This window comes from Scyliorhinus torazame, chromosome 15 (assembly GCF_047496885.1).
Source record: "Scyliorhinus torazame isolate Kashiwa2021f chromosome 15, sScyTor2.1, whole genome shotgun sequence".
Lineage (NCBI taxonomy): Eukaryota > Metazoa > Chordata > Chondrichthyes > Carcharhiniformes > Scyliorhinidae > Scyliorhinus > Scyliorhinus torazame.
Window position 1 is genome coordinate 185,781,938 of NC_092721.1, and position 25,930 is coordinate 185,807,867.

General features: G+C 47.2%; 1 protein-coding gene across 2 annotated transcripts in view; it reads left to right on the forward strand.

Moving 5' to 3' along the window:
* The first annotated feature begins 1,283 nt into the window (after nt 1-1,283).
* Nucleotides 1,284-25,930, forward strand: part of LOC140392064 (cohesin subunit SA-2) — a 169,838-nt gene continuing 145,191 nt past the window's right edge. For both annotated transcript variants that reach the window (XM_072477283.1, XM_072477285.1), the window contains exon 1: nt 1,284-1,376. The gene's annotated coding sequence lies outside the window, so the exon portion shown is untranslated. The remainder of the gene's footprint in view (nt 1,377-25,930) is intronic.

Sequence of the window (25,930 nt, forward strand, 5' to 3'; positions counted from 1 at the left end):
CCCAGTGCCCTCTCAATGATCCTCAACCTGCTTAACCTTCCGTGCTCTGCCGCTACGTCTAGGTGAGTTCAGAGAATTCCCCTGGCAGGTGTCCTTTGTGGGTCCTGGGGCCGGAGGGCCTGGTCCACTTGCCGGTGCACATACCTCACTGTGCCACCTATTCCGGAGGCTGACTCTGAGACGTACCGCTGATGGGGGGTGGGGGTAGGGTACTTGGGGGGATCTGGTGCCCACCATTGCCACCCCATAGGGAGGCTCTACATTGGCAACCAGCATCCCCGCCGGTGCCCTTAAGGCCCTTAGGGTCACCTCGGGATGAAGGAGCAGCTGGATTGAGCTCTGAATGTCCCTGCACCATCTGGGTCTGCCAGCCCTCGTGGCTCCCCAATATATCCCTCAGCGATGCTCCTCAGTTACTGGGACATGCTCCGGAGCGCCCCGGCAAGGTCCACCTGAGACCGGGACACCTCCCTCAGCGACCGGGCCATACTCTGCAGTGCCTCAGCAAAGCCCACCTGAGACTAGGACATGTGCTGCCTCGGCCATGCCCACCTGGGACTGGGACACAGATTTAAGGCTTTGGGCAAGAGATATAGAGGGATGTGAAGAAGAACATTTTTGTACAGTGAGTTTAAGTAACTTGAAACTCTCTGCCCACTAAGGTTGTAGATGCGGAGCTGATCAATGATTCAAAAGGAAATGAATGGCCATTTGAGGAAAGCAAACTTGCAGCTATGAGGATAGAGGACCAATTGAATTTCTCCCCAGAGAGCTGGCATGGACTCAATGGACGAATGGCCTCCTCCAGTGCCCTTTGATGCCCGGGCTTCTGAATCAGATGGTTGTGGATTAAAATTCCACGTCATGAGACTTGAGGCTGACATCCCAATGCAGTTCTGTATTTTCAGGGAGGCTATCTTTCTAACATGTTGTGAGCAGAGCTGTTCCCTCGAAGATGCTGGCCAATGTTTATCCCTCAGCCTGCATCACTAAAATAAATGACCATCTTTAGCACCTTGCTGCTTAAGGGAGATCGTTGTTACTTTTTCTACATTATAACTTCAAAAGTGCTGCAAAGCGTTTCGGGGCGTCCTGAGGTTGTGAAAGGCATTATCTCAATGCCTTTTTTCAAAACTGTAACACTTATCACGTTGCAAGCAGCGTATTTTCATTTTGGTAGACTTTACAACATACCAAATTCCTTGCAAGTTCATGGTGGAATTTTACAATAGAGGGCGACACAATTGCGGAAATGTCGTTTCGAAAACCCCTTCTTTGCTTGGTGCAGGGCCACCAGGTGGCAGTGAGGGTCCGTCCTCCGGCAGCAACAAGAAGAACTCTAGGCATTGAAACATCGACAAAGGCATTTCCACACGGTAGTAATTAGATTTATTTTGTTTTAAACATTGATGCGATTGCAATAAGGCCATGTCTGTGCAACATTGCATTCATCATTTTGGCACATTTCGCATTCCTAATGCAACGTTGTGTGTGTGTGTGTGTGTGTGGTGGTGTGGGGGGGGGGGGGGGTAGGTGGTTTGCAGACGTAAGGCCGGGATCCTGCTTCATGTCAGAGACACATCCGGACACAGCGAAATAGAGGCGGGAGGAGGAAACCTAACCTGCTGGTGTGATCGACAGGAGAGCGGAGCAATCAGAGGGCGCGCTGCCGCTCTGCAACAATCAGCCGGCAAACACTAGTAGCCAATGAGAGTGGGCGTGGGGCGAGAGCTTATTGGGGAAGTTAGGTTGAGTGGAAGGATCAGGGAAGTTGCCTGAAAAAGTTGCCAATTTCGGTTCCGAGTTATCACTGTTACAGTCTGGATACTTTGTGTTGGGCTGGCAGATAATGGTGTTTGATACTGATATCGACTAACACGCTTCCTTCATGTACATCTCGGCAAATTGCCGATATTTAAAATGACACATACATTGTTTCTTTGGTTCAGCTTTCTAACATGTTCAAAGATCTTTAAGTGTTTGCCACCAGTTTGCCACCACCGCTTCCCCAACTCAGAGACTTTTAAAAAATATATATATTTTATTGACATTTTTTTCCCCTGAGCAACATTTTTCCCGCTTACAAAACAAGCGAAACGATAACAATAACAAAGCAGAAATTTTTTAACTTTTTAACAATAATAATAATAATAATATACAAGTAACAAAACCTCGTACTCTATTGACCTATACTCAACTAAGCCTCCTCCCCCCCCGGGTTGCTGCTGCTGGTCATCTGTCTTCCCTCTAACGTTCCCCTAGGTAGTCGAGAAATGGCTGCCACCGCCTGGTGAACCCTTGAGCCGATCCTCTCAGGGCAAACTTTATCTGCTCCAGTTTAATAAACCCCGCCATATCGTTTACCCAGGCCTCCAGTCCGGGGGGTTTCGCCTCCTTCCACATGAGTAGGATCCTGCGCCGGGCTACGAGGGATGCAAAGGCCACAACGTCGGCCTCTTTCGCCTCCCGCACTCCCGGCTCTTCCGCAACTCCAAATAGAGCTAACCCCCAGCCTGGTTTGACCCGGGCCTTCACCACCTGCGAAATCACTCCCGTCACTCCCTTCCAATACCCTTCCAGTGCCGGGCACGCCCAAAACATATGTGCGTGGTTTGCCGGGCTCCCGCCACACCTCCCACATTTGTCCTCCACTCCAAAGAACCTCCTCAATCTTGCCCCCGTTATGTGTGCTGTATGTAGCACCTTAAATTGAATCAGGCTAAGCCTGGCGCATGAGGAAGAGGAATTTACCCTGCTTAGGGCATCAGCCCACATACCCTCCTCTATCTCCTCCCATAATTCTTCTTCCCACTTTCTTTTTAGTTCGCCCACCGACTCCTCCCCCTCTTCCCTCATCTCCCTATAAATCTCTGACACCTTGCCCTCTCCGACCCACACCCCTGAAAGCACCCTGTCCTGTATCCCCTGTGTCGGGAGCCGTGGAAATTCCCTCACCTGTTGTCTGTAAACGCCCTCACCTGCATATATCTCAAGAAATTCCCCCGGGGTAACTTATACTTTTCCTCCAGTGTTCCCAAGCTCGCAAAAGTATAATCTATGAATAAATCTCCCACCTTCCTAATTCCCAACTGGTACCAGCTCTGAAATCCTCCATCCATTCTTCCTGGGGCGAACCTATGGTTGTTCCTGATAGGGGACCCCACCAGGGCTCCCCGCACCCCTCTCTGTCGCCTCCACTGTCCCCATATGTTCAGTGTTGCCGCCACCACCGGGTTCGTGGTGTACTTTTTCGGTGAGAACAGTAGCGGCGCCGTCACCAGCGCCTCTAGACTCGTCCCTTTACAGGACCTTCTCTCCAGCCTTTTCCACGCCGCTCCCTCACCCTCCATCATCCATCTACGTATCATTGCCACATTGGCGGCCCAGTAATAATCTCCCAAGTTCGATAGTGCCTGTCCTCCTCTGCGTTGAAGGAACCCCCTCCTTACTCTCGGAACTTTCCCTGCCCACACAAAGCTCGTAATGCTCCTATCTATTTTATTAAAAAAGGTCCTGGTGATTAAAATAGGGAGACATTGAAATACAAATAAGAACCTCGGGAGGACCATCATCTTAATTGCTTGCACCCTGCCCGCCAGCGATAAAGGCTGCATGTCCCACCTCTTAAAGTCCTCCTCCATTTGTTCTACCAGCCGTGTCAGATTAAGTCTGTGCAAGGTTCCCCAGCTCCTAGCGATCTGAAATCCAAGTATCGGAAGTTTCTTTCCACTTTCCTTAGCGGTAAGCCTTCTATCTCTCTACTCTGGTCCCCTGGATGTATCACATATAATTCACTCTTCCCCATGTTTAACCTATACCCCGAAAATTCCCCGAACCTCCTCAAGATTCGCATAACCTCTATCATCCCCCCCGCTGGGTCCGACACGTATAGCAATAGGTCATCCGCGTATAACGAGACTCGGTGTTCTTCTCCCCCTCTAGTCACCCCTCTCCATTTCCTGGAGTCTCTCAGCGCCATGGCCAGAGGTTCAATTGCCAGCGCAAACAACAATGGAGACAGCGGGCATCCCTGTCTTGTTCCCCTATATAATCGGAAATACTCCGATCTATGTCGACCTGTAACTACGCTTGCCGTTGGTGCCCCATAAAGTAGTCTAACCCAGCGAATAAATCCGTTCCCAAACCCAAACCTCCTTAACACTTCCCATAAATACTCCCACTCCACCCTATCAAATGCCTTCTCTGCGTCCATTGCCGCCACTATCTCTGCCTCCCCCTCCACTGAGGGCATCATTATCACCCCTAATAGCCGTCGCACGTTAACATTCAATTGTCTCCCTTTTACGAACCCTGTCTGGTCTTCGTGCACCACCCCTGGGACACAGTCCTCTATCCTCGATGCCAGCACCTTTGCTAGCAGTTTGGCGTCCACGTTCAATAGTGAAATAGGTCTATAGGACCCACACTGCATCGGATCTTTGTCCCTCTTCAAAATTAGCGATATCGTCGCCTCCGACATTGTCGGGGGTAGTATCCCCCCTTCCCTGGCCTCATTGAACGTCCTCGCCAACAACGGGGCCAACAAGTCCACATATTTTCTGTAGAATTCCACCGGGAACCCGTCCGGCCCCGGGGCCTTCCCTGCTTGCATGCTTCCCAGTCCCTTAATAACCTCGTCCACCTCAATCGGCGCCCCCAGGCCTGCCACCACCTGCTCCTCCACTTTCGGGAACCTCAACTGGTCCAGGAACTGCCGCATCCCCTCCTCTCCCTCTGGGGGCTGAGACCTATACAGTTCTTCATAAAAGGTTTTAAACAACTCATTTATCTTTCCTGCCCTTCGCACAGTGTCTCCCCTTTCATCCCTAATTCCTCCTATCTCCCTCGCTGCTGCCCTCTTTCACAGTTGGTGCGCCAACAGGCGACTAGCCTTTTCCCCATATTCATACCTCCTCCCCTGTGCCTTCCTCCACAGTACCTCCGCCTTTCTGGTGGTCAGAAGGTCAAACTCGGTCTGGAGTCGTCTCCTCTCCCTGTACAGCTCCTCCTCCGGGGTCTCTGCAAATTCCCTGTCCACCCTTAAAATCTCCCCCAGTAATCTATCCCTTTCCTTGGCCTCTGTTTTCCTTTTGTGGGCCCCAATAGAAATCAGCTCTCCTCTGACCACCACTTTTAGTGCTTCCCAGACCACTCCCACAGGGACCTCGCCGTCGTCATTGACCTCCAGGTATCTCTCGATACACCCCCTCACTCTTGCACACACTCCCTCATCTGCCATCAGTCCCACATCTAATCGCCAGAGTGTTCTCTGCTCCCTGTCCTCTCCTACTTCCAGGTCCACCCAATGTGGGGCATGATCCGAAACCGCTATGGCTGAGTATTCAGCTCCTTCCACCCTAGAGATCAACGACCTTCCTAAAACAAAAAAATCTATCTGGGAGTACACTTTATGGACGTGGGAGAAGAAGGAATACTCCCTAGCCCTGGGTCTAAGAAATCGCCATGGATCCACTCCCCCCGCATTTGGTCCATAAACCCCTTAAGTACCTTGGCCGCTGCCGGCCTTCTTCCAGTCCTTGAGCTGGATCTATCTAGCCCCGGGTCCAGCACCGTATTGAAGTCCCCTCCTAAAATCAAATTTCCTGCCTCCAGGTCCGGAATACGCCCCAGCATCCGTCTCATGAACCCTGCATCGTCCCAATTTGGGGCATACACATTAGCCAACACGACCTCCATTCCCTCCAGCCTACCACTCACCATTACATATCTATCTCCACTATCTGCTACGATGGTCTTTGCTTCAAATGCTACCTGTTTCCCCACCAAAATGGCCACCCCTCTGTTCTTTGCGTCCAGTCCTGAGTGGAACACCTGTCCCACCCATCCTTTCCTTAGCCTAACTTGGTCCGCCACCTTTAGGTGCGTCTCTTGGAGCATAACCATGTCTGTCCTTAGTCCTTTCAAATGCGCGAGCGCTCGGGCCCTTTTTATCGGTCCATTCAGGCCTCTCACGTTCCACGTGATTAGCCTCACTGGGGGGCTACCTGCCCCCCTCCCGTGTCGACTAGCCATTACCTTCTCTAGGCCAGTCCCATATCCCGCCTCCGCGCTCCCGCTCGCTCCCCCAGCGTCGCATTCCGCCCCCGACCACCCTCTCTTTAGCCATTTCCTTTTGGATTTCCGCAGCAGCAACCCAGTTGTCCCCCCCCTAGATCCCTATCTAGCTTGATTGCTCCCCCCATATCACTTCCGTAAGTCAGCTGACTTCAACTGACCCCGACTACTCCTGCTCGCTCCTCGACCCCCCCGGTGTGAGGGAACTCCCATCCGCCTTGCGCCTGTTTTCCCGCCTTATTCTTTCTGGCGCGGGAACATCCCTTTACCTGACCCGCCTCTTATGGCGCAGCTCCCTTTCCCCTCCCCCTCTCCTTCCCCATTCTCCGACTATGTCCCGCCTCTCCCCCCTCACCGGCGCCCACATTTCCCCAGTGTCCCCCCCCTTCCCTGTTTACTTCTCGATTAACTTTCACCATCCCATTAACAAAAACAATAATAACAACAATAACAGTTCCCTGCAGCATCAGTCCCTCAGTTCCGGTCCAGTTTCTCTTCATTGATGAAGGACCATGCTTCCTCCGCCGTCTCGAAATAATAGTGTCTCTCCTGATGCGTGACCCATAGTCTTGCCGGCTGCAGCATCCCAAACTTCACCTTCCTTTTGTGCAAAACCTCTTTGGCTCGGTTGAAGCTCGCCCTCCTTCTCGCCACCTCCGCACTCCAATCCTGGTAGATCCTTACCACCGCATTCTCCCATCTGCTACTCTGCACCTTTTTAGCCCATCTCAGGACCTCTTCTCTGTCCTTAAGGCGGTAGAATCGCACGATTATCGCCCTCGGTGGTTCTCCCGCTTTTGGTCTTCTCGCCGGGATCCGATTTGCCCACTCCACCTCCATGGGGCCCGCAGGGGCCTCAGCACCCATCAGTGAGCTCAGCATCTTACTTGCGTACGCTCCACAGTCCACTCCTTCCACACCCTCCGGGAGACCTAGTATCCTAAGGTTCTTCCTTCGCGCTCCATTTTCAAGGGCCTCAATCCTGTCCGCACACTTTTTATGAAGTGCCTCGTGCGTCTGAGTCTTGACCGCCAGGCCCAGGACCTCGTCCTCAATACCTGACACCTTCTGCTCCACCACGCGAAGTTCAGTCTCCTGGGTCTTTAAAGTCTCCTTAAGCCCCTCAATTGCCTGTAACAACGGGGTCATTACCTCCTTCTTCAGCAGGTCCACGCACCGTCTCACCACCTCATCCTGCTCAGGCCCCCATGTCACCTGTGGTTTCTCCGCCGCCATTTTGTTCCACTCCCTCTGACCTTCTGGTTGCAGATTCTTCGGACTGCAGCCGCCGCCGCCGCCGGTTTTTCCCTCCGTCGTTCGGGGGGGACTCCCTTCCCTCGCGCCTCGCACCGGGTTTTTCGGCCGTCAAAGTCCCCGTTGGGGCTCTTAAAAGAGCCCGAAGTTCCGTCGGAGCTGGAGCCGCCGAAACGTGCGGCTAGCTCATCCCTGCCGCAACCGGAAGTCCCCAACTCAGAGACTTGAACACAAAACCCAGACTGACCTGGCTGGCACTGAGGGAGTGCAACTCTGTTGCTGGTGCAGCAGACTCGGTTGAGAAAGGCGCTATATGAATTTACGTTATGTCAAATAAAGAAGTGATCGGTTCAATTCCATGATGCCAGGGTGGCGCAGTGGTTAGCACTGAAGCCCACGGCGCGGTGGACCCGGGTTCGATCCTGATCCTGGGTCACTGTGTGGAGTTTGTACATTCTCCTTGTGTCTGCGTGGGTCTCACCCCCACAACCTAAAGATGTGCAGTCTAGTTGGATTGGCCATGCTAAATTGCCCCTTAATTGGAAAAAATGAATTGGGTACGCTAAATTTATATATTTTTAAAAAGAACACAGGGACAGTTGTGGATCTGTCCCTCGAAATTGAAAGTCCAGGCAGAGGCCATTCTGGTCAGAACACTGTGCACAGCACATGTCTGAAATTTCCAAACATCACCCTTGAGAAAAAAAAAGGATTTTCCCCCACACTGGAAAGTCAGACTTTCACTGGCATTGGGCAAGGAACCTTCAAGGCAAATTCCACATCAAGGGTAGCTGTGAGTAATCTTACGGACTGGACTATTGCGAGCAGAGTGTAGGGCCGGTCATTCCTGGCCAGCCCGTCTTCCATCCCGCGTTTAGTTTGCACATTCTCCTTGTGTCTGCGTGGGTGTGGTAATACCAGGTATTGCAGTACCTGAGAGGTGAATGACCATTCGCTAGACCGAGGGGTCTACCATTGGATAATGTACATAGCCCCGCCCTGAGAGGCGGTGTATAAGAACCAATGCTGTCCCAGCAGCCTTCACTTTCTGTATCACCGCTGCTGGGTACAGTTCTAGCTGATTAAAGCCGATTAGATATGACTCCTCTTTGTCTCGAGAGTATTGATTGTGCATCAATGGGTCTCACCCCCACAACCCAAAGATGTGCTGGTTAGGCGGATTAGCCATGCTAAATGGCCCCTTAATTGGAAAAAAAATAATTGGGTACTCTAAATTTATTTTTAAAAATGATACTAATTCCGTCTTGAACTGCCATGGACATTTTTCTGAATTCTAAATGGTACCCCCTACCTAAAAGCCCTGTAGGTGTACCCACATCACAAGGGCTGCAGCAGCTCACCATTGCCTTTCTCAAGAGCAATTTAGGCTTTGCTACCGACCATCCCATCCCAAAAAATAGTTTGGAATAAAAAGTGCCGATAGCTCAGTAACATAGAATCCGGAAAGATCATTGGCGAATGTGGAGGAGAATACATGATAACTGAAAAAATTAACAAAAAGCTGAGACAGCATTTATTCTCCCCCACCCCCATGAAAAAACTGACATTGACATTTTTAAAAATTCATTCATGGGACGTGGCACCACTGGCTGGGCAGGCATTTATTGTCCCTCCCGTGAACGGAGTGGCTTGCTTTAGGCCATCTCAGAGGGCATCTCAGACTCAACCACATTGCTGTTGTTCTGGGGTCACATGTGAACCAGGCCAGGTAATGATGGAAGTGAAATACAGCGACCAGATTCATTTACAGGCATTTTACCAATGGGTAGAAGATGATATTCTGTTATTCGTTCTAGAATCACAGAATCCCTACAGTGCAGGAGGCCATTCAGCCCAGCGAGTCTGCACTGAACCTCCAAAAGAGCACCCACTCCCACTCCCTAACCCCATAACCCAACCTAACCGTTGGACACCAAGGGGCAATTTAACATGGCCAATCCATGTTAAACTTGCATATGTTTGGACAGCGAGAGGAAACCGATGCACCCGGAGGAAACCTACGCAAGAGACAGGGAGAACATGCAGACTCCACATAGACAGTCACCCAAGGTTGGAATTGAACCTTGGTCCCTGGCGTTGTGAGGCAGCAGTGCTAACCACTTTCTGTAATTTGTTTTATTTTTCTGTGTAACTCAAATCATTAGTTAAACAAACAGGCCGAACGGTAGTTACAGTAAAGAGCACGAGGATGTCTTAACATTGGCTGTATTCTAAAACCTGTAATGAAAATAAAGAACAATGGAAATATGCAGGTCAGGCAGCGTCCATGGAGGGAGATACAGAATTAACATTTCAAATCAAGGAGCTTTCTTCAGAACGGGTCTGAAACATTAACATTGTTTTTCTCTCTGCAGATGCTGCCGGACCTGCTGAGCTTTTCCAGCATTTTCCATTTTAGTTCAGATTTCAGGCATTCTGTGCTGTGCTGAGGAACAGATGTGTTTGTTTTACAATGATTAATTCAGAAATGTCTGAAGGTTCAAGAGTTCAGGGGAAAGGGCATGTGTGCTGTCAGTAAACTCTGATTTCTGATATTTTTTTAACATTGAGGATGGAACGGCCTTGTCATTCTAGAAGACGGAGGGTGCACATGGTGCAAACAATATCCTAATTACTAGCCTCAGAAGAAATAGCTTTGGTGAATTGGGGCAGTGTTGTTTTCCATGACCATTGCTGTTCCCTATCATTCCCTATCCTCTCATAGCAAGTGCCGAAGCTCGGCATGTCTGTATTACCACCCTGAATTAACACTTTACGTTATCCACTCCAGTACATTTTTCAATCTGTCATTTCAACCTCTACTGTGTTCTCCTGTCTGATTATATTCAACCAGTTTCCTCCCACAAATCCCGAAAGACGTGCTTGTTAGGTGAATTGAACATTCTGAATTCTCCCTCTGTGTACCCAAACAGGCCCTGGAGTGTGGCGACTTGGGAATTTTCACAGTAACTTCATTGCAGCGTTAACATAAGCCTACTTGTGACAATAATAAAGATTATATTAGATAGTATGAGATGCGTTATTAGTCCCTGCAGAATATTGGTTCCTGCTGAAATTTAAAATCTGTCCCAGTTTTAAGAACATAAGAACTAGGAGCAGGACTAGCCCGCTTTGCCATGCAATACGATCGTGGCTGATCTCCTCTCGGTCTCAAATCCACTTTCCTGTATGTTACCCATAGCCCTTCAGCCCATTACTAATTAAAAATCTGTCTATCTCCTCCTTAAATTTACTCAATGCTCCACATGAGCCTCCTTCCAACTTACTTCAAATCGCCACTCAACAATAGTATGGGCTAGTCACAGTAACTTTGAGTGTGTTTTTGCTGTAGTGTTTGGTGCCAGTGGGAAGATTGAAGGTTGGGGGTGGGGTGAATGGCACATGTGTAATTACTACGGTGAGGGCCAGGTGCATTTTCTCCATAAACATTGTCACATTAGATCCATCCTATCTAGTAATTATCTAGGACTAGGAATTATCCCTGATCTCCTTTTGCTTCCAGCTTATTAGGAAAAAGAAATGTACATTGGAAATGACTGAGTTCAACATTGTAACCATTCTCTGGGCAAAATCATTTCACCTGAATTCCCTATTGGATTTACAAGTGACTGTATTATATTTATGGCTTCCTGTGCCTGAATGGGCTGGCAGAAGACAACCCCTCCCCCCAGTCCCCCCTACTAGAGTCTGAATTATTGTCAAAAAAATAATGGAGAGGGCACTTAGGGTGGGCAATAAATGCTGGCTGAGCCAGCGACACCCAGATCCCAAGAACGAATGACAAAAGAACGAAGACGAAAAGATAGAAAATGGAAAAGCTTCTAAATGCTGGGAATGTGAAATCAAGGTAGAAAAGTTTGATACCCTCAGTAGGTGAGTCAGAATTGGAAGGAGAAAGGCAGATTAACATTGTGACTCAAATCATCGGAGACTATGAAATGAAATCACTTACCCAATCAGTTTATTTTTCTTCAAAGGTTTTGGTGAATCTCAGATAATGACCCAGAAAATTCTATAACATTGACAGACAACACATTGCTTCAGTTAATTCATACCTTTATGAGCAAACCATTACAGTGTTTTTTTATTTGTAAAACACACTTGCATTGCGTACTGATACCTTGGCTTGGCATTCCAGCAAATACTTTGTCCGACAAAGTCTTCCTTCCAGCGATCGCCTTTCTTCTTGGGTGAGAATACACATCTCTACTTTTCCCACCTTGTTGAAAAATGAAATAATTAAAAGGCCACAGAGAAAGGGGAATGGGACTATGTGGATGGCTCTTCGATGGAGAGCTAACAAAAGCATGATGGGCCAAATGTCCTCCTACTTCCCGGTGAATGGCCTGTTAACACAATTATGCTACCAGAGAATTTGAAAACACCTTTAGTGCAATCGACTCGAGAGGATTTAAAAAGAGAAATAAGCAGATGGTGGACAGGTTGGCGAGTAGGCTGACGAGATTGTGGAGACCACATCACTGCTCCTATGGATTTAAATGGATGGTGTGCAGTGGCAATTTTCCAGATGCTCGGCAGCTTTGTAAGCTCCCAATATGGTGGACTGGAATATTGGGAAAGCAAAATTAATTGTCGCATTTGATTGTGCCCTTTGCCCTTCGAGGCCCAATGCTGGCCAGCATCCAAAAAATTGTTCTCCAAGTTTGGTTTTTCCTGTGGGCGCCACCTCTATTCAGGAATACTTATTCATTGGGACTTCATTTAAATTCTCTTCCCGCAACTATGATGCACTAAGGCAGATCTTTGTCTGTTTCCACAGCCAGTAATTTCCGGAACAGGTCACTAGTCTGTCACCAGGGGCTTGTAGCTTGTGGGTCAAGCCTGGCTGACCAGGAGTGTCTCTAAGCCTGGCAGACCAGGATTGTCTCTCCCGTTCTTACCACCGGTTTGGAAGGATTTACAGGTTGACTCTCTCAACCTGTTTGGTCATTTTCTGAACGCACCTTCCTTGACCATCAAGTCCTGGGGTGGGACTCATAGAACATAGAACATACAGTGCAGAAGGAGGCCAGTAGGCCCATCGAGTCTGCACCGACCCACTTAAGCCCTCACTTCCACCCTATCCACTAACCCAATAACCCCTCCTAACATTTTGGACATTAAGGGCAATTTACCGTGGCCAATCCACCAAACCTGCACGTCTTTGGACTGTGGGAGGAAACCGGAGCACCCGGAGGAAACCCGTGCAGACACTGGGAGAACGTGTCACTCTGCACAGCCAGTGACCCGGCGGGGAATTGAACCTGGGACCCTGGCGCTGTGAAGCCACAGTGCTAACCACTATGCTACTGTGCCCGGAGCTCAAACACGGAGCTTCTGGCTCAGAGACAGAGACACTGCCCACTGCGTCACAAGGCAATGCTTTATGCCTTGGGACTGCCTGCTATCATAGATTATCATAGAATTTACAATGCAGAAGGATGCCATTCGGCCCATCGAGTCTGCACAGGTTCTTGGAAAGAGCACCCTACCCAAGGTCAACACCGCCACCCTATCGCCATAACCCAGTAACCCCACCCAACACTAAGGGCAATTTTGGACACTAAGGGCAATTTATCATGGCCAATCCACCTAACCTGCACGTCTTTGGACTGTGGGAGGAAACCGGAGCACCCGGAGGAAACCCACGCACACACGGGGAGGATGTGCAGACTCCGCACAGACAGTGACCCAAGCTGGAATCGAACCTGGGACCCTGGAGCTGTGAAGCAATTGTGCTATCCACAAGGCTACCATGCAACAAAGTCTGCTTTTTATATGCATTACTCCCAAGTGCTTAGCCAGCTCCTGCCCCGATTTCCCCTTGGCAGTGGTATCTTGTATTTTCCAGGAATCTACATTGGGACCTCAGCTTCCCACCATATCTTTCAATGACTTAGATGAAAGAATGGAAAGTACACCGAAGTTTGCAGGTGGCATTTTGTTAGTAGTAAATTGTATGGTCAGGAACGTGAAATGATCAAAAGGACATTAGCAGACTAAAGGAGTGGGCAAAACCATGTGAGGTTGACAACTTGGGATTTGAGAAAGACAAGTTGAAATATTTCCTTAATAGTGAGAAATTAGGAGCTGTGATTCTGTACAATTCTTATTCCTACCAACCTGAGAGAGTGGCGTAGTGGTATTGTCAGTGGATTCGTGATCCCGAGACCCAGGGCAATGATCTGGGGCCCTGGGTTTGAATCTCACCATGACAGATGGTAACATTTGAATTCAGTAAAAGTCTGGAATTAAAAATCTAATGATGTCCATTGTCGATTGTTGTAAAACCCCATCTGGTTCACTCATGTCCTTTCGGGAAGAAAATCTGCCGTCTTTTCCTGATCTGGCCTACATGTGATTCCAGATCCATAGCTGTGTGGTTGACTCTTAAATGCCCTCTGAATTGCCATGCAAGCAACTAGGGCAATTAGGGATGGGCAATAAACGCCTACATGCGATGAATAAAACAAGCTGCCAGAATGTTGTCTTTATATGTTGAATTCTTCCCACGTACAATTATTTAATTAAAGTGGTCGTGCCAAATTTGAATACATCAGCTCCCATCTTGCGATTAGGAATTGGCTCTTATCTATAGTTTACAACTCGAAAGTGGATGACATATTCACAGATTCTCTTACAATCACCCTGCTTCCTGGATTTTAACAGTTTCTGTATTTATTTGATGTGGTGTCAAAGTCAATAAAAACTTGTATTAATGTTTATGTTGCAAACTCCAAAATGAGAACAACAATCATGTATTGTGCTGGGTGATTTTAGTGGATGACATTTCCATTTTGCAATGTCTGATTCATGGCTTAGTAGTTGTCATTCAGCACAAAGTGTGCAGATTAGATATGTGTAAAAGTTATCATTAGAATCATAGAAATGTTACAGCACAGAAGGTGGCCATTCGGCCCATCTTGCCCATGCCAGCCCGAGGACACCCAGGTGCCCTTTCTAATCTCACCTTCCTGCACCTGGTCCATAGCCCTGTAGTTTACGGCACTTACGGTGCAGATCGAGATACCTTTTAAAAAGAGTTTAGGGTCTCTGCCCCACCACCAACTTGGACAGTGAATTCCAGACTCCCACTAACCCCTGCGTAAAAACGTTCTTCCTCATGACTCCTCCACACCTTCTGCCACTTATCTTGAATCTATGTCCCTGGTTCTAGAATTCTCCGCCAAAGGTAACAATTTTATTCTGTCCACTCTATCTCTTCCCCTCATAATTTTGCACAACTGAATTAAGTCACCCCTCAGCCTTCTTTGATCCAAGGAAAATAACCCTAATCTATCCAATCTCACCTCATAGCTACACTTTTCTAGCCCTGACCACATTCCTGTAAACCTCCTCTGCACTCTCTCCAGAACAATAACGTCCTTCCTGTAATGTGGTGACCAGAACTGCAGACAACAAGCTAGTTGTGGCCTCACCAGTCTTTTATACAATTCCAACATTATATCTTTACTTTTATATTCTATATCTCTGCCAATGAAGGACAGCTGAGTATGCATCGCTGGCCAAAACCTGTATTTGTTTTTTCCTGGGATGTGGGCATCACTGGCAAGGCCAGCATTTATTGCCCATCCCTAATTGCCCCTTGAACTTAGTGTCTCACTTTACGAGAGCATTTAAAAGTCAACCACATTGCTATCTGTGCTATGCGGTCTGTGGGCTGGAGTGACATGCAGGGTAGCCCAGGTAAGGACAGTAGATTTCTTTCCCTGAAGGACATTAGTGAACCTGATGACTCAACAGTGTTTTCATTGTTATCATTAGACTTTTAATTCTAGATTTTACTGAATTCAATTCCAGATTTTTATTGATTTCAAATTCCACCATCTGCCATGGTGGGATTCGAAGCCAGGTACCTAGAGCATCACCCTGGGTCTCTGGATTATGAACCCAGTGACAATACCACTATGCCATCACCTCCCCTAAATGTCACTGGACTAGTAATCCAGAGGCCCAAGCTAATGCCCAAAGTTCAGACAGGTTCCAATTCCACCACAGCAACTAGTGGAATTTAAAGTCAATTAATAAAGCCTGGATCTGAAAGCTGGTCTCAGTAATGGTGGCCATGAAATTCTCATAATTAAAAATCCATCTGGTTCACTGATGTCCTTTTGAGAGGAAATCTGCCGTCCTTGCCTGTGTTAGCAATGGGTTAAGAGACATTCCAATTACATGTCAAATTGATGTTAAGTATCCAATAATTGACACTGATATATAAAGGGGTTGCAGGTGGCACTTGTGGTGGTGATAGAGTTTTGTATTTCTAGGAAAATAACGGTCTTTGGGAAAGGAGCAGAACTCATAACTCTTTACTCAACAGCAGCCAAAGGCTAACAACCTGGCCTGGCCTACATGTGACCCCAGACCCACAGCAATGACTCTTAACTGCCCACTGAAATAGCCTAGCAAGACACTCAGTTCAAGAGCAATTAGGGATGGGCAACAAATGCTGGCCTTGCCCACAAGAATAAAATCTGTTGGGGATTTTCAATTATTTTAGATTTTGGCTCAGTTTTAACACTCAGTGCTCGAGGGTATGGTTGCCCTTCAAGGGGATAGGTATGTCACACTTACATTTTCGGTGCTGCATCGATGAAACTCTAACTTCTTCTCTTCCTCGTAAGGAGATGTCTGGCCTTTGCTCCAAACCCTTCCTCATTGCATTCCAAAAGGAAAGTTGACTTGTGGGGAATATTGGAGCACCGCCATAAGAAGATGTGACTTTAGATCTTCCACATGAAGATCAAGTACTTGAACTCCTTTTCTTTTCAAAGGGCAGTACAAGTGATAAAAAAATACCATTGCGTAAAACTAAACCACCTTCAAACATGGGAATCAAAGGTTATGGGGACAAGGCAGGGAAATGGAGTTGAGGATTATCACATCAGTTCAGTCATCAAAGAATGGCGGAGCAGACACGATGGGCTGAATGGTCTACTTCTGCTCCTGTGTCTTATGGCCTTACACCTTAACCATAGTGTAACTGTTGCCATTGTTTCTGACCTACTGGCAGAGATGTTTCAGTAACGGGATGGGCAACATGGAAGAAATAGCAGGGGACTGGGGGGAGTGGTGGGGGAGGAGAATGGACGTCATCGATCCTTTTGCACGTTTCCTGAATACATCCATTTTTCTTTGAGCCGCTCTAGTCGGATGGCTTAATGATTGAAACAAAACTCGGCATGTTCGCCTTCGTTAATACCTTAATTGTTTTGGACATCAGGGCTGCTGTTGTGTTGCATTCCTCAGAATGGGTGGGCTTAAATTGTAAAGAGAGCACAATTTCAGCACAGTCCATCATGGGGCGGATCGATTAATTTTAAATAGAGAAACAATGGAATGTCCTTTCTGAGCGACACTGGGGACAAGTAACTACTTCCTCCTGCTCACTCTTTTCCCAGCCTGAGCCAAGGATGTTCTTGCTAACCTCAAACCCCCCACCCCGCAACCCCCAGATACCTCCAAAGGAGAGACTCCTGGTACAGGTGGAAATCCCACAGCTCATCCAACACTATTTAAATTAGTTACCTTGGGAGAATCCAGTTGGATCGGTATCGGAAGCCATGAGTGGGCAATGAAGTGGTTCCAGGAATACAGTGGAATACAGTCATTGGGGGAATAATAATAATTTTTTGAATTCATTTTTATGGGATGTAGGTTTCGCTGGCTAGGCCGGCATCTGTTTCCCAACTCTAATTGTCCATGAAAAGGTGGTTGGGAGCTGCAGTCCATGTAGTTTAACGGCAAATTACTGCGGATGCTGGAATCTGAAACGAAAGAGAAAATGCTGGAAAATCTCAGCAGGTCTGGCAGCATCTGTAGGGAGAGAAAAGAGCTTGACAGTGAAGGAACGGTGATATATTTCCAAGTCAGGATGGCGTGTGACATGGAGGGGAACTTGCAGGTGGTGGGGTTCCCATGTATCCGCTGCCCTTGTCCTTCTAGATGGTAGTAGTTGTGGGGTTGGATGGTGCTGCCTAATGAACCTTGGTGTGCTCCTGCAGTGCATCTTGTAGATGGTACACACAGTTGCTACTGTGCGTCGTTGGTGGAGGGAGTGAATGTTTGTGGAAGGGGTGCCAATCAAATGGGTTGGATAGTGTCGAGCTTCTTGAGTGTTGTTGGAGCTGCACTCATCCAGTCAAGTGGGGAGTATTCCATTACACTCCTGACTTGTGCCTTGTAGATGGTGGACAAGCTTTGGGGGGTCATGTGGTGAGTTACTCACTGCAGGATTCCTAGCCTCTGACCTGCTCTTGTAGCCACAGTATTTACATGGCTAGTCCAGTTCAGTTTCTGGTCAATCGTAACCCCCAGGATGTTGACAGTGGGGGAATTCGGTCAAGGGGCGAAGGTTTGATTCTCTCTTATTGGAGATGGTCATTGCCTGGCACATGTGTGGCACGTATGTAACTTGCCACTTGTCAGCCCATGCCTGGATATTGTCCAGATCTTGCTGCATTTGCATGTTGACCCCTTTAGTGTCTGAGGAATTGCGAATGGGGCTGAACATTGTGCAATTATCAGCCAACATCCCACATCTGGGGCGGGGTTCTCTGGTCCCCCCAGCTTTGTGTTTCTCAACGCACGCTGTTCGTTGGTGGCAGGATTCTCTCTTCTGCCGCTTGTCAATGGGATTCATCATTGAAGCCACCCCACGCTGCCGGGATCCCGCGGGCAGTGGTGCCCTGTCAGCGGGAAATGAGAGTCCCAAAGGGTGGAGAATTCTGGCCCTGACCTTATGTTGGCAGGAAGGTCATTGATAAAACAACTGAAGATTGTTCAGGCCTAGGATACTACCCTGAGGAACTCCTGCAGTGATGTTCCGGGACTGAGATGAAATTGAACAGGATTGATTTTTGCAGGTATTATCTGCTAGGAAAGTTGAAAACTTGGACTTGTATGTTTTTTGTTGGCACCATTTTTGTCATCAACCTACTTTTTGACAGCAGCAGAACACACAGCTCGCATTCATTCAGCTGTTTCAGCTCCCTTATGGCTGCCAGTTAACAGTCCCAGCCTAGTCAGCTATCAGGTAACCCCCCCCTTGGGAGCGATTGTGAGGAGACTGAGGTGCGACATATCCTTGGGTACACCTAATAACCTGTCCCAGATTTCAGGTTTCAGCTTCACAAATTGTCATGCAGTGCCCATTGAGATATCTGATTTCGCATCTAATTTGATGCATAGGTGGCAATGTATGCTGGCAACTGGCAACTAATTTAGGACATAATATTTTACGTTATGTGAGCATTTAAGCCTCTGGGACAACCTGCAACCAATTACTGATATTGTACAGCATATAAATCCCAATACACTCACTACCTGTGAATTATTCCTCATGGGCTAGGTAATGAATGTGGTTGTTTCTATCTTTGGCTCTGATCAATTTTGACAGGACCTTGGTTGCAGACTATCTCTATATTATAAGATTGTGTTAGAATCCTCTTTTAAGGAGGTCTTCAAGTGTGGCATCTTTGGACTTAAATCAAGTGCAACTCAAAAAAAGTAAGGCTATTTGGCAATATTTTACTGTCTATCTTTTACTGATTGTATCATTCCCCCTTTGTAAGAAAGTACCAACTGAGATTGTTGGTGTATCCAAGCGCCCCATTCTATCACCAGATAATTCAGTAACCACTGTGTGATCTTAGAGTTGGCTGCCTCTTTGAACTGCCCTGTTCACAACATAATGTGGCGCTAGATCGGCTGCATGTCACTGATACCTTGGAAGGAAAGCCAAGCATTAAAGACTCTGAAATGAAAGAGAAAATGCTGGAAAATCTCAGCAGGTCTGGCAGCATCTGTAGGGAGAGACAAGAGCTAACGTTTCGAGTCCGATGACTCTTTGTCAAAGCTAACAGACAGAGAAAGTGTGAAATATTTAGACTGTGGAGTGAGAATGAAAGATGAGTCAGAGCCACAAAAACCCAGGGACACGGGGTGCAAATAGCCACAGAAACCAAGGGAAAAAGGTGCTAATGGCAGTCCCCAGAGAGAACAAAAGGTGTGAGAGGCCAAACAGCAGAGAAACTAACATCAGAGGCTAAACTGTGACTGATGGAGATGTGGGAGGAGGGGAAGGGGGAAGCAAAGGGGAGAAGAGGTAAGGTAGGTGGATAAGATTGGGGGAGGGGTTTAAATATATATTAAGAAAAACAAGAAAGTAAGAAATGGTAAGAGACAGTTGAAATGAAATGGGATGAAAACAAATGGGTCTAGGTGGGGTAGAGCTAATCATCTGAAGTTGTTGAATTCGACGTTGAGACTGGAAGGCTGAAGCGTGCCTATTAAAGGCTCTGCTGGGTGACAAGGCACCTTAGAAAGGTCTTGGAATAGGACTGGCATCCCATGTGCATGAAAAAAGGTAAAACAAATGTTACCTAATACTTGTCAGCTCATTCAGCCCAGAATGCTGATGAATAGTCAGGCAATGAGCAGGAGGAGGCTTGATGAAGATTTCCATCCTCAACGATCTGAGGGCAAGAGACGAAAAAGTATCCATTGGGCAATCCTACCAAAGCCACCCAAAGCTCCCAAACCAGCACCACTCCAAATGGCAGTGCCAACTCAGTTCACTCCAAGTAACATAAAGAAGTGGCTGAGTGCGATGGACGCAGCAAAGACCATAGACCATGTCTTGACTACAGTGCTCATGGCTGGTTCACTCCCTTTACCAAGCAATATAAACCAGTTAATTATGAAAATTATCACTCTTCCTGTCCCTCCTAATCATCAGTTCAGGGGCAAAAGGAGTTATCAGTGGTGCCACCCGCAACATCTACTCATCAATTACCTGCCCGTTGCTATAGTTTCATCCAAATGCGAAATTAGATTAAACTGTAATTTAATAGCTCAAAGATGCACCAGGTGCAGAGTCTAATCAAGGGTTTAGACAAAGGGAGGACCAACGGAATGAAGAAAATCTGTTAAATCTGTTCACCTTCCATTCTCACTTACCTTCACCTTTTAAAACTCGATCCATTATCATTTTCTTACGTCCTCCTGTCGAGGCAATAATCTCTATTGTGGACCGCTGCAGAAAATCTTAAAATAAATAATTTCATGTGAATATATAATTGGAGATGAAAGACATTTTAAACCTGTGAAGAGTAACTTCATATTCAGTTGATTCTTTCCGTAGATCACATACATCTATACTCATTTTGACCATAATCTATGAACAGATAGGAATCTTTCTACTAGATGACTACAAGACTTTGTTACTTAATAACCAAGCACCACAGATTATTCTGTTGTTTGCTAAGGGGTCTGAACGACTTCTTACCATTCATTGACACAAGGTCTGAGCTAGTGACAGAATGGAACTGCTACCACATAATAATGTCAACCATATTCAACACTGGTGTTAAACTCCTTAATCGAGTTGTGCAAACTATCATTCTCTTGGTTGATAGGTTAGGCCCCCATTCCTCTTACTCCTTTGCTTCTGAAATCAAGGCACTAACATTTTCCACAGAGGATATAAGTTGGACTCTTAACAGTTTTCCAACACGTCCCTATCCAATTTTCTTGTTGTTAGTCCCCATGGATCATGCATTGCTCAATCAGCATTATTCACACTAAGCTAGCCAGATGTCTTGGTTTGATTAGGAGGGGCGGGGGTGTAAAAAAAGACTTGCATTTATATAGCATCTTTCACAACCTCAGGATGTTCCAAAGTGCTTTACAGCCAATTAAATACTTGTTTTAGGTTTCGTTGCTGTTGTAATGTAGGAGAACCGAGAGTCAGTTTTCTTATAGAAAGCTTCCAGAAACAGCATTGCAGCAACGACTGGATAATCGGGTTCTGTGACGTCGATTGGGGGACATGGATTGGCCAGAACTCCACCGCTCTCTTTGAAAGAGTGCCATGGAATCTTTCACGCCTACCTGAGGGGGCAGACGGGGCCTCGCTTTAACGTTCAAGCTGAAAGATGGCATTTCTGACAGTGCAGCACCCCTTAATACTGCGCTGGAGTGGTCAGCCTAGATTTCAGTGCGCGTGGTCACTGGAGTTAGATTTGGACTCACATCTTTTTGACTCGGAGGCCAGAGTGCTACCAACTGAAACAAAAAGAGATGTTAGATGAGCTATTTTCATTCCTACAGTACCAGCAAATGTGCAGTCTATTGATAATCTGCAGACTTCCTGAAGTTCATGAATAAAAAAAAAAAGAAAACAACTTGCCGTTAGATAGTGATTTTTAAGACCTCTGAACATCTCAAAGTGCTTTATAGCCAATTAAATACATCTGAAGGGTAATCCTTTTTGTAATGCAGGACAGAAGTGGCGGAAACCCGGTCAGTAGGAGGTTAGCAATGCATATTGGGTTGCATGTTCTTTAAGTCCGGATATCTGGTGTTAAATCCAAACTGTACTACTCAGCAATTGCCCTCTTGTTGCACACTTTGAAGATCCAATGTGAACTGAGTTTGTCTCATAACTCCTCGGGTCAGTCGGTATTAATCTTGAGTCAGGAGATCGTGGGTTCAAGGTGCCAATCTCGCAGGTGATTCCAACATATGCTCTAGTTTAGTGTTTCAGTGCAGTACTGAAGGAGTGCAACTTTATCAGAAGCTAATAATAATACTAATAATCGCTTATTGTCACAAGTAGGCTTCAATGAAGTTAGTGGGGGGGGGGGGGGGTGAAAGTGGTCCAATAATAGCGCAAAGCGAACAATGGGCAACAAAGCCACTAAAATGGCATTGAGGTCACTAGTGCATTTATACTGAGAATGGACATGGACGTGCTCTGAAATAAGAGCCCTCAAATTATGGTGTGTGAAGGTTTCAGAATAAATTTACTTTCACACCGACAAGCAATGTGCAATTCCTCCTTTGAAAAAAAAGAAAATTCAGGGTTGGTATGAAGCTGGATTCCCACTGTTGTATTTGTGTCCCTTACCCTGCAATGGAAGAGGAACATCCTGTACTGGTGCAGTGTGAACTTTCCATTTGCTGCACCACAGCCATCCTTCAGTAAACCTGTTGACTCGTGCCAATTTATGAACTGTTTTGTGGACTTTGTTGAGAAATGCATTGTGACCTGGCCATCTCCTTTTGCACAGGAATCTCATGTAGCTGACAGGGAGTGAGGGCACTACAATCCCGTCAGTCTGGGGTGGATACAATCCCACACCCAGGAATGTTCGGGAAGTGACTGCGCCACCAAAATCTCCCCAACAGGATTTCTGGTGGTATCACATGCTGAGTCATGATCTCAGTGAATGGGGGGGGGGGAGGGGGGGGTGGAGGGGGAGGAAACAGGCTCCAGTGGCCAAATAGCCCACTTCTGCTCCTACATCTTGTGGTCTTATACTAAGCAGCAAAACAAATTGTCACCATCAAAGAACAATCAAATACTTTGATTCATTATAACTAACAGCAGAAGTAATTATGTTCAGAATTTGCCACACGTTATTTTAAATTTGCAACATGGCGGATGACTACAGCTACGACCATCCAATTCTTTTGCAGAAAACCAGACTGTCTTTCACTTGATGCACCCAAGCTAACACTGTACATGTTTGAATGGTACAGTCCAGTAATTAATTTTAAATATTGTAACAAGGAGTACTGAGGAAACCATTTCTGTTATGTTTCCCTCATTGCTTTCTTTCTGTTACTATAGAAAAATAGCCACCTTTGCCCAACAAACATCACCTCATTTTCCAGGGGACTTTCAATGTGAGAAGTGACCACCATCATGAAGTTAACATGACCATTCGACTGTATGTAATGATGTACCTGCGCCATTTTATTACCTGGCTTGCGTACTGCGTTTTCCCTGTTAAACCCTTGAGAAATACAATTACAAGGTGAAAAGAATTAGCGTCTAAATTACTCACACATCTCCATCAGCTTCTGTCACATTTGGTTTTAGGTTACACAACACAGATTAGAAAATTCTGAGGTATTCCAGCAGCCATTTTGGCACGCCCGTACGATGATGGTTGAATACTACTGCAGCCACATTATGCAGTAGACAAACCGTGCTCCTTGGCACTGGGCAGCCTTCCCCAGATCACCTGTTGCATGCAACAAAAAAAAAAAAACCTCCGAAGATGTCTTAACGAAGCAGGTTGATGCTTTGCGATTGAAACCATATTAGCTTTCCGTGCAATGCAGCAATTTGCACCACCCTCCCAATATCAAAATCGTTAAAATTCCCAGTGGAATAATTCTCCTCCAAATAATGAGAAAGGCATGATGGGACTTTGTCAGCCTGTGCATCATTAAATTGTCCCCTGGGTACACTCACAGCAGCTCACATAATACCAATCGTGACTAATCATTAGTAACGGAGCACTTGGTGCTTATTTAAAGCTGTGTAATGTTTTTAGATATGCATATTGTATAAAATATATATATATATATATATATATTTACCTCACCTAGTTTCCCCAAGAGAACCATTTCTCGATAACAGATTTGAATGTCGCCGCCCACTATTTGTACACACTGGATAATGCTTTTTTTTGGCACTAATTGTTATGTCTTGTTCCCAGAAGTTGGAAATAATCATACTCTTAAGACACAAAATGCCAGAGCTTTCTTCAAATCTTTCTGCACTGTAAATTCTATGATAATCTATGATTAATCTAGGACAAAGGTTCGGCACAACATCGTGGGCCGAAGGGCCTGTTCTGTGCTGTATTTTTCTATATTCTATATATATTTCACTCACCTCACCATGTGCTCCTGACAGATGCATTGTTGCTTGCCACCTGGAGCCGTGAATGCGGTATCCTGGATGTACATTCGCATAAAGTTAGCTCTTAACTCTTTACGAATAATATAACAATGCCGTTGGAATAAAAATGGAATTAATTTGCAATGTCCAATTCACGGTTTAAAATATGGAGAATCATGCTACTGCGAGTCTCATACAGATGTTATTGGCTTTAGACCACTCCCATTGTGGCCTACTGTCAATTTGACTGGCAACAGAATCCTTCTTTCTTTTTTGTTTCAAGCACTTTGTCATGGTGCAGACTATCTCCGCAGTCATAGCTTCACTGAACATTTGATAACTGTGTGTTAATTGGAAGTTTATCAAATATTAAGCAGCAATTGATCAGCAGAACATGGTCATAAGGTATTATGTTATAGGCTAGGAATCCTTTGGCTAGTAACTCACCTCCTGGCTCCCCAAAGCCTGTCCACCATCTACAAGGCACAAGTCAGGAGTGTAATGCAATACTCTTCACTGCCTGGATGAGTGCAGCTCAAACAACACTCGAGAGGCTCAACACAACCCAGGACAAAGAAACCCGCTTGATTGGCACCCGTTCCAGAAACATTCAAACCCTCCACCATCGACAGACAACTGTGCTTACCATCTCCAAGATGCACTGCAGGGACTCACCAAGGCTCCTTAGGCAGCATCCTCCAAACCCAAGACAGCTACCATCTAGAAGGAGAAGGGCAGTAGGCACATGAGGACACCACCACCTAGAAGGTCCCCTCCACGCCACTCATCTCTCTGACTTGGAAATATATCGCTGTTCCTTCACTGTCACTGGGTCAAAATCCTGGAATTGAGAGATTGACGAGGTTAGGATTGTTCTCGCTGGAGTTCAGAAGAATGAGGGGGGATCTCACAGAGACTTATAACATTCTAACAGGACTAGACAGGGTAGATGCAGGGAAGGTGTTACCAATGATAGGGGAGTCCTGAACCAGGGGCGCGATTCTCCGACCCCCACCGGATCGGAGAATCGCCGGGAGCTGGCATGAATTCCGCCCCCGCCGTGTCCCGAATTCTCTGCCACCAGAGAATCGGCGGGGGAGGGAATCGCGCCGCGCCGGTCGGCGGGCTTCCCCCGGCGATCCTCCGGCCCGCGATGGGCCGAAGTCCCGCCGCTGTCAGCCGGCGTGGATTGAACCTACCGGCAGGAGCAGACGGCGCGGGCGGGCTCCAGGGTCCTTGGGGGGGGGGGGGGGCGTCGGGGCGATCTGGCCCCTAGGGGTGCCCACACGGTGGCCTGGTCCGCGATCGGGGCCCACCGATCGGCGGGCGGGCCTGTGCCGTGGGGGCACTCTTTTTTTTTCCGCCTTCGCCATGGTCTTCACTATGGCGGAGGCGGAAGAGATCCCCTCCACTGCGCATGCGCGGGGATGCCGTGAGCGGCCGCTGACGCTCCCGCGCATGCGTCACCCGGTGAAGTCCTTTCAGCGCCGGCTGGCGTGGCGCCAAAGGCCTTTCCCGCCAGCCGGCGGGGTGGAAATCACTCCGGCGCGGGCCTAGCCCCTCAAAGTGAGGGCTTGGCCCCTAAAGGTGCGGAATTTTCCGCACCTTTGGGGCGGCCCGACGCCGGAGTGGTTCCCGCCACTCCATTACGCCGGTTTCCCCCGCCCCGCCGGGGAGGGGAGAATCCCGGCCCTGGGGTCACAGTCTGAGGATTCAGGGTAAACCATTTCGGACAGAGATGAGGAGACATTTCTTCACACAAAGAGTGGTGAGCCTGTGGAATTCATTGCCACAGGAAGTAGTTTTTTTTTCAATTTAAAAAAATATATAAATTTAGAGTATCCAATTCATTTTTTCCAA